The sequence below is a fragment of the Microtus pennsylvanicus genome, chromosome 17, assembly GCF_037038515.1.
Source record: "Microtus pennsylvanicus isolate mMicPen1 chromosome 17, mMicPen1.hap1, whole genome shotgun sequence".
In the NCBI taxonomy this organism is placed as follows: Eukaryota; Metazoa; Chordata; class Mammalia; order Rodentia; family Cricetidae; genus Microtus; species Microtus pennsylvanicus.
Genome location: NC_134595.1, coordinates 45,405,235 through 45,413,723, shown reverse-complemented (window position 1 = coordinate 45,413,723; position 8,489 = coordinate 45,405,235). Strand labels below are relative to the sequence as shown.

At 37.5% G+C, this 8,489-nt stretch overlaps 1 pseudogene; it reads right to left on the bottom strand.

Moving 5' to 3' along the window:
* Positions 1–6,208: 6,208 nt before the first annotated feature.
* LOC142836880 (exosome complex component CSL4 pseudogene) lies at positions 6,209–6,843 on the bottom strand (annotated as a pseudogene).
* Positions 6,844–8,489: the final 1,646 nt, after the last annotated feature.

Sequence of the window (8,489 nt, the reverse complement as noted above, 5' to 3'; positions counted from 1 at the left end):
TAGATTTGTGCTCTCTGGTTATATTTTTCCAGCCCTGTAATCTCAGCTCCTTGAAACTAAAATCTCTCCATTGTTCAGGAGCAGTGCTTAGATGGAAACAATTCATCAGCTTTTGCTGAGATAAAGTTATAACCTAGTTCCTGTAGTTTCATACATTATCTGCTCCAGCCATGGCAGTTCTTTCCCACATTTTCAGACAGGACTACAACACAAGCAACTCTTTCTGCTTCTAGTACACACTCTCCTGTCACCGACACTTGAATGTGGCAATCCTAGCTCCTATCTGTCCCATCTCATTGGCTCCTAGTTTACATCTATCTCCTTGCTAAGAGAGAAAGAAATGCCTTCCAAATTTCCCATGGGTAGGTATGACACTTAGGTTCAGCAAACCATTACATTCTACTTCCATGGCTATAGGAGTATGGGAGTATATTTATGACTGGGCCTGAAGAATTTAAGTAAACTTTAGCTGACTACCGTAAACTAATTAAATCCATTGGTCAAATGGAACAGGTACTTTTACTATTTTTCTATTAAGTATATGTGATGTTACTTACTGGTCATTGAATTTCCAGGAACACAAATGCATTTCTTTCTAAAATCTGAAAAGATCAGGCTGATCATCTTTTTAAATTGCTTAGTTAATATGGAAGGTAAATATTTAAAACAATGTTTCTCAACCTGCAGGTCACAACCCCTTTCAGGGGTTAATGATCCTTTCACAAGAGTGGCCTAAGAGCAATCAGAAAATATAATGACATTGAGGTCCATAACAGTAGAAAATTACAGTTATGAAGTAGCAACAAAATTGTTATGATTATGGAGGTCAACATAGCATGAGAAATTATATTAAAGTGTTGCAGCATGAGGAAGGCTGAGAACCACTTACTTAAAGTTTGATTAATTGCCTCAAGTAGAATATTTGATAGATTTCTGTGAGATGAAGTGTATGTAAGCCTGACATCTCTTCTCTAGCAACTGTTGCCCCATTTAAGTCTATTAAAAATAGACACCTAACCAAAAAGAATTATCAGAGTCATATAAGATAAACTTCAATAAATCACTTCAATAATCCATGTCTCTAAGAACTGTTGTCCTTAGTTTACACACAGTTTTTTTTCACTCTTTGATAAGATATTATCTATGTCCCTGTTATCTATGTCCAGATGCTTGCATCTGGGCTGGGTTCTGACTTCATGCGAAGTATTTCATAGGTTAGTCCTAAATGATTTCTAAAGCTCAGTCATTGAATGCCACAGACTTTCATTCCAATGCATTTGAAAATTTACCATGGGGGAATCCTATATTTAACCACGACAGCCTGAAATGACCATGCTGGAGAGACTTTGTGTAGGTATTTCTTCAGACAATCCCAGGGAACCTGATACTCAAAGTTTCCTCTCTGAGGACCACAACATCAGGCAGAGATAAACTAGATGTTTATCTGTTGTGATGACTATTCTTGATTGTCAATTTGACTATGGTGTGGGACAATTCTGTATTTTGTCAATTATGTTTTAAATAAATGCTGATTGGCCAGTAGCCAGGCAGGAAGTATAGGTGGGACAACCAGACAGGAAGTAGAAGGTGGGAAAATGAGAACAGGAGAATTCTGGAAAGAGGAAAGCCCATTCCTTTATATTCCTGCCCAGACACAGAAGAAGGAATATGTGACTACCTCACTGAAAAAGGTACCAAGCCATGTGACTAACATAGATAAGAATAATGGGTTAATTAAGTTATAAGAGTTAATAAGAAGCCTGAGCTAATGGGCTAATCAGTTTATGCTCTGTGTGATTTCTTTGGGACTTAATGACTGTGGGAACTGGGCAGGACAGAAAACTTCAGTCAACAGACTACATCTGTAATTAATTAAAATCTAAGTGGCCAGGCACACTCAGTAGACCAAGGCTCTATTTTCTTAACTATAAGTGACAACCCTGTAACTGAACATAGGAGTCACACAGAAACAGACAAAACAGTCAACTGGAACAAAACTGAAAATGAAAGCACACTCCTGGTACACCATGTGCGTTCACTGCATCCATGGTTCTGAACACACAATATGTGTGTTTTACACTGAACATGCCATCACATCTCACAACACCAACAAACTTCTAGAAATACCTTGGCATAGATTCACATTTTATGAGTTATAGTGTTTCTTTCTGTACATATGAATTTTTCAGCTCTTACATAAACACAATGATTTTATTATGAAAAAAATGAAGACTTTTAATGTTCCCTTTCCATTATTTTTGGTGTGTAGAATATATTAGTGTATCTCTGAATTGTATTGTGTTAGAATGTTTGATTTTTAAAATTGGTATTTGAGTTGTTGATTTGCATTTCATAAAAAATAATTTTTAATGAATTTTGGATTTAGAGTAGGACTGAATTACTAATTTCTGAAATGGCCATACACATACTTCTGCTATTCTACACTGTAAATTTGTGGGAAAGAGCAATGAAGAACTGTTGATTGCAAAAGGAAAATATTGATCAATTTTCCAAAACCTTGCAGATACTTTCTGCAAGAAATCAAATATTAAACTATGATTTAATTATCTATGCAAAATTAAACAAGTACACCCTATTTCTTAGTATATAAATTTGCATTCATCTTTAAAGAATGGCAACATTATGTAAATAGCAAATTATTATTTTTAAAAATTTTCTGCATGATTTAGTATCAGTAAAAGTTTGGTTGATATACTTAAATTTTATATACCTGTATACCTGGGGTCATACAAAAACATCTTGAACATAGGTCAAGAGCAAGGAAAAATTAAAATGGCCTAGATAGGACTGGAGAAATGACTCGGTAGTTAAAAGCAGAGGCTGCTGTTGTAGAGGACTGGGGTTCTATTCCCTGCACCAACAAGGTGGCCCAAAGCACCTGTAAGTCCAGTCTAAGGGGATCCAGGGTACTCTTCTGGGGATACCAGGTATAAACAAACGTGTCACTTATGCGTATGTAAAGACAAATTACCCATATACGTATGATTAATTAATTAATTTAAAAAGAAAGTCTAGGCTGGAGCAGGTAGATTGAGAAAGAGTTCAAGGTTGGTCTAGCTTCATGGTAAGACCATATCCCAGTAAAGTAAAATAAAATATAAATGAGTAAATAAAAACAGTGATAACCTTTACAATTCCTTTGTCATATCTTAAGCATTTCATGGTCAAGGCAAGTATTTTTTCTTTTCTTCTTTTTTTCCACAATAGTAACAACTTAGTTTTTGAACTCAAGTTGAAGTTTTATCCAGTTAGGATCAGGGCAACAGGAAACCCAAGCTATTTAGAGAAGAGACACTTTGAAAAACAGCATTACTGTTGCATAAGACTCCACAGCAATAGGAACACAAGTTCTCTTCTTGGTCTGTTTTTAGAAAACTAGTGCTCCAAGCAAGGAGCCCTGATTTATTGGATCACAGCACCCCAAAGTTGAGGCAAATTGACTCAGAATAATTAACTAATAAATTTAGTTCTTATCTAATAACCACAGAGAAAAAGTCATTCTTCCATAACCTCTAAGTAGCTCATTTTCATATTATTTTTCATGTAACTGTAATAAGTATCATTGATAAAGTTTATTATTAAGACAAGACATAAACACCAAAACACAAATAATTTTCCCCAGCATTTTCATTCTAACCAGCCTAGACATGCTTATTAATAATCACTATGATAATACATCTCATAAAGTAGCTCTTGTTAAAACCAGAGGAGATATCTTCATCCCAGTGATGTTACCTGATACAGGTAACTGATCAGCAACTCCTAAAGTCATCGCTCAGAATCAACGTGATAAGCTTAAATCAGAATCCTCAAAGGGCTTGTACCAGCTTGCACTCCCACCAGCAATGAAAGAGTGTTCCCTTTATCCCACATCCTCTTCCGTGCCTTCTGTGTTTTTGACCTTGGCCATTCTTACAGGTGTAAGATGGAATCTCAGAGTCAGTTTGATTTGCATTTCTCTGATCGCGAAGGATGTTGAGCATTTCCGTAAGGGTCTTTCAACCATTTTAGATTCCTCTGTTGAGAGTTCTCTGTTTAGGCATGTACTCCATTTTTTATTGGATTATTTGTTCTTTTGATGACAAATTCTTGAGTTCTTTGTATATTTTGGAGATCAGACCTCTGTCTGATGTGGGGTTACTGAAGATCTTTTCCGATTCTGTAGGCTGTAGTTTTGTCTTGTTGACTGTGTTCTTTGCTTTACAGAAACTTTTCAGTTTCAAAAGGTCCCATTTATTAATTGTTTCTCTCAGTGTCTGTGCTGCTGGAATTATATTTAGGAAGTGGTCTCCTGTGCCAATGCATTCAAGTGTACTTCCCACTTTCTCTTCTATAAGGTTCGTGTGGCTGGCTTTATGTTGAGGTCTTTGATCCATTTGGACCTGAGTTTTGTGCATGGCTATAGATATGTTTTCATTCTTCTACATGTTAATATCCAGTTATGCCAGCACCACTTGTCGAGTATGCTTTCTTTTTTCCATTTGATGTTTTTTGCTTCTTTGTCAAAAATCACATGTTTGTAGATGTATGGATTAATATCCGGGTCTTCAATTTAGTTCCATTGGTCCTTCTATCTGTTTTGGATGTCAGTATGGCAATTTCTCAGAAAATTAGAAAACAACCAACCTCAAGACCCAGAAATACCACTTTTGGGTATATATCCAAAGGATGCTCAACAAGGACATGTGCTCAACTATGTTTATAGCAGCATTATTTGTGGTAGTCAGAACCTGGAAATAACCTAAATGCTTCTCGACCAAAGAATGGATAAGAAAAATGTGGTACATTTACACAATGGAGTACTACACAGCAGAAAAAAAGTAATGACATCTTGAAATTTTGGAGTAAATGGATGGATCTAGAAAACATCATGTTGAGTGAGGTAACCCAGACCCAGAAAGACAAATACCATATTACTCACTCATAAGTGACATTTAGACATAAAACAAAGAAAACCCAGCCTATAATTCACAATTCTAGAGAACCTAGACAACAATGAGGACCCTAAGAGAGACATATATGGATCTAATCTACATGGGAAGTAAAAAAAGAAAATATCTCCTGAGTAAATTGGGAGCATGGGGACCATGGGAAATGGTTAAAGGAGAGGGAAGAGGAAAGGAGGGGAGGGGAGAAAAATATATAACTCAATAAAAACAATTTAAAAAATCAGAACCCTCTTTAATGAAAAGCATACTTTCAAATTAACATCTCAAAATGGCCTCAGTGAACTGAATTCTGAACTCCAAGAAGAATTGTTTATTTAAGGCTAGAAATTGTTAATGGGGAGTTGGAGAGGTATCTTCCATGACAGATAATCAGCTAAACATACAGCGTTGATGACTTCAGAATTCACACACAGTTAGATAGGAAAAGGAGCTTATTGTGATATGGGACGTACTTTATAAATCTCTTAAAATTTTTAAAGAGAAATTAAACAAGCATGGTGGTGCAGATTAATCCTCCTCCAGAATCCAAGTCCATTGGCAGTAAGAGTTCAATATTCCCTGTGGACGGCAGTGGTACCTTAGGGATATATGACGTCTCTAGCTACTTCACCTGTCATCTATTATCCTAGTAAAGGAGAATTTATGTGAAGATTGATGTTTGCAGCTTAATAATTTCATGTGAAAATAAAGGAGAAATTGCGAATGGTTTTTATGTGCTTCTTCTGTTGACATTAGTATGAGCAAAAGAAAATCTATAGCTAGTTTCTGGGGAAGAAATATGGTTTTCAGCTGAATTTTTCAATCTGATATAAGATAACCTTGAAGGATCCTGTAAGGACAGCTCCATGCTTACAAGGTGAACTTTCTTTTTTTTTTTAAGTGAAAAGCATTTTTTTCACCAGTCATAACAAAATACATATATACATATTTATAAAGAAGGCATAAGCTATTTCCAATATTACATGGTTTTATTTGCTAACTGCAAACACCAGCCAAGAGAATAAAAATCACTGTTTCCCAAGAATAGTATTTTATATTTTGGTTGAAACAGTCTTACTATGTAGCCTAGGCTACACTCACACTTGAGAACTAAAAGTCTTCCTGTCTCAGCTGCATAGGCCTTGGGTGCTCATCACAACACAAACTTATTTCTGGCAGATTTTTCAGAGGTGGTTGCTAGGTAACTGTAGAATCCTTTATAAAGACTGTGGCTTCTTGATGTTCTTTCCATACTGGTACTCTTGGGAAAAGGTGGCTCCGTCTTTGAGGGGAAGTGTGCTTAGGTTTGTAAGAACTCAGGCTGTACCCTGGCCACTTTCCGGAATTCTTTAGTGTGGGTCTTGGAGCACTGCATCTCACACCAGCTGATGGGAACCATCTGGACACCCGATTCACTGCGGGCTACCACTACCCCTAACTCATTTTCACCAGTGGTCAGCAGGTAATTGGACTGTGCTCACCTAGGGAGATAACTTTGGCCAAAACCATGTCACCTGGGCAGAAACTCTTGTAAATTTCAACCTTGTCTTTCTCAGTTGCTCGGATATCTTCCTTGCGGGTAGTTCCTCGAAAAGCATTTTTTAGTGGTGTGGATCCCACCTACAAGATGTGTACTTTGGCAAAACGTGAGTTGATACTAGAGACCTTACAGGTGACAACAGCTCCTACATCTGGAAGTAGCTGGGACTCTGTTTCTCTCATCACAGACACCACAGGAAGCGCGCCATTCTCGCTGGTCTTCGTCAGGCAGCCCGCCAGCAAAGAAAAGATGTAGCCTTGCCGGGTGTAGGTGCCGCTCCCGGGGCTACCTTCCTCCAAGTTACACAGACGTTCGTCAGGGATGCAGTACCTCACAGGTGGTGCCATGCTTGTCTCTGTCCAAAACCCCCAAGGTGAACTTTCTATCTTAACTAGAATTCAGCTTACGTGCCATCTTAAATGCTCAGTAATGGTCATTTAGAACTGCTGTCGTTGAAGATCCTAGACAAAACAGTATCAAAATCACTGCTTGCCCTAAAAAGTCATTCTTGCCACCAAATAACCACAATATACAGGGACCAGTGAGAGCAAGTGGGTCACACATAAAGCATAATAGAAGTTCTTTCTACCTTCTTCATCCAGTATCATCTTTAAGTATATATGCAGATTAGATACAACATACATCCATACGTATTTACAAGAGAGAGATTCTTTGAGAAATTTATATAATGTGTATTGAATGTATTTACTCCTCTCAATTATTCCCATCACCACATCCTGCCCTTTCCCACTCAACTTTGAGATTACTTCTTTTTTGTATGTTGATTTCTTCTTTCTCCATCAAATCCAGTTCATGTTGCTCAGCTAGTCTTGGGATTGTGTTTTGCTATGATATGTGGTCAGACCACCAGGGGTCAGACCATCACTAAAGAAGACTGAATCTCCCTCTTCCAACAGTTATAAAGTGCCTACTACTTCAGCTAGTAGTAGGATTACATCTTACCCACTCTGTGCTGGGACTTTGTCTGCCTAGAGTTTGCCCAGATCTTGTGCATGCTGTCATTATTGCTGTGAGTTCTTACATGCAACTGCCCCATCATGTCTGGAAAACACTGTTTCCCTGAAGTTTTCTACCACCACTGGCTCTGGCATCCTTTTTACCCTGTCTTTTACAGGTTCTGGACTAACAGGTAACATGGCACCTCATGACTCAAGCACACTAGAATTAATATATGCATTTTAGGTGGAGAAGAGGTATTTTTTTCTTTTATAGAAAACAGATTTTTTTTTCTTGTAATATATTCAGATTACAGTTTTCCTTCCCCCAACTCTTCCCAGTTCCTCTTCCACCTCCCTTCAAACTGGATCTACAACCATTCTGTCTCTTCTTAGAAAACAGTGATCTAAGGAATAATAATAATAAAATAAGATCGAAGAAAACAAAAACTCAGAATAGGACAAAATAGAAGGGCCAAAGAAAAAGAATGAGAAACACAAGTAAATGCAAAGACACAACAAACACATATTTGTTCACACATACAAGAATCCTATAAAAACACAAAACCAGAAGCCATAATAATATGTGTGTGTGTGTGTGTGTGTGTGTGTGTGTGTGTGTGTGTGTGTGTGAAGAACCCATAATGGCAAAGAAAGAAAGAACAAACAAAAGAAAGAAAGAAAGAAAGAAAGAAAGAAAGAAAGAAAGAAAGAAAGAAAGGAAAGAAGGAAGAAAGGAAGGAAGGAAGGAAGGGAGAGAGAGAGAGAGAGAGAGAGAGAGAGAGAGAGAGAGAGAGAGAGAGAAAGAAAGAAAGAAAGAAAAATGCCCTGTCACAGCATTTTTGTCACACATGACAAAGAACCTCCAAAGATGTCCTTGAGTTCATTCTGTGTTGGTTATCTACTGCTGGACATGGAGCTCCTTATGAGTGGCTTGCTTCCCCAATGAGACTCACACAAAGTAAACTCAGTTTTCATTTGTAAGTGGTTGTCAATTGGAGCTAGCCTTTGTGTTAGGGATGGGGCATGTGTCTACTTTTCCTT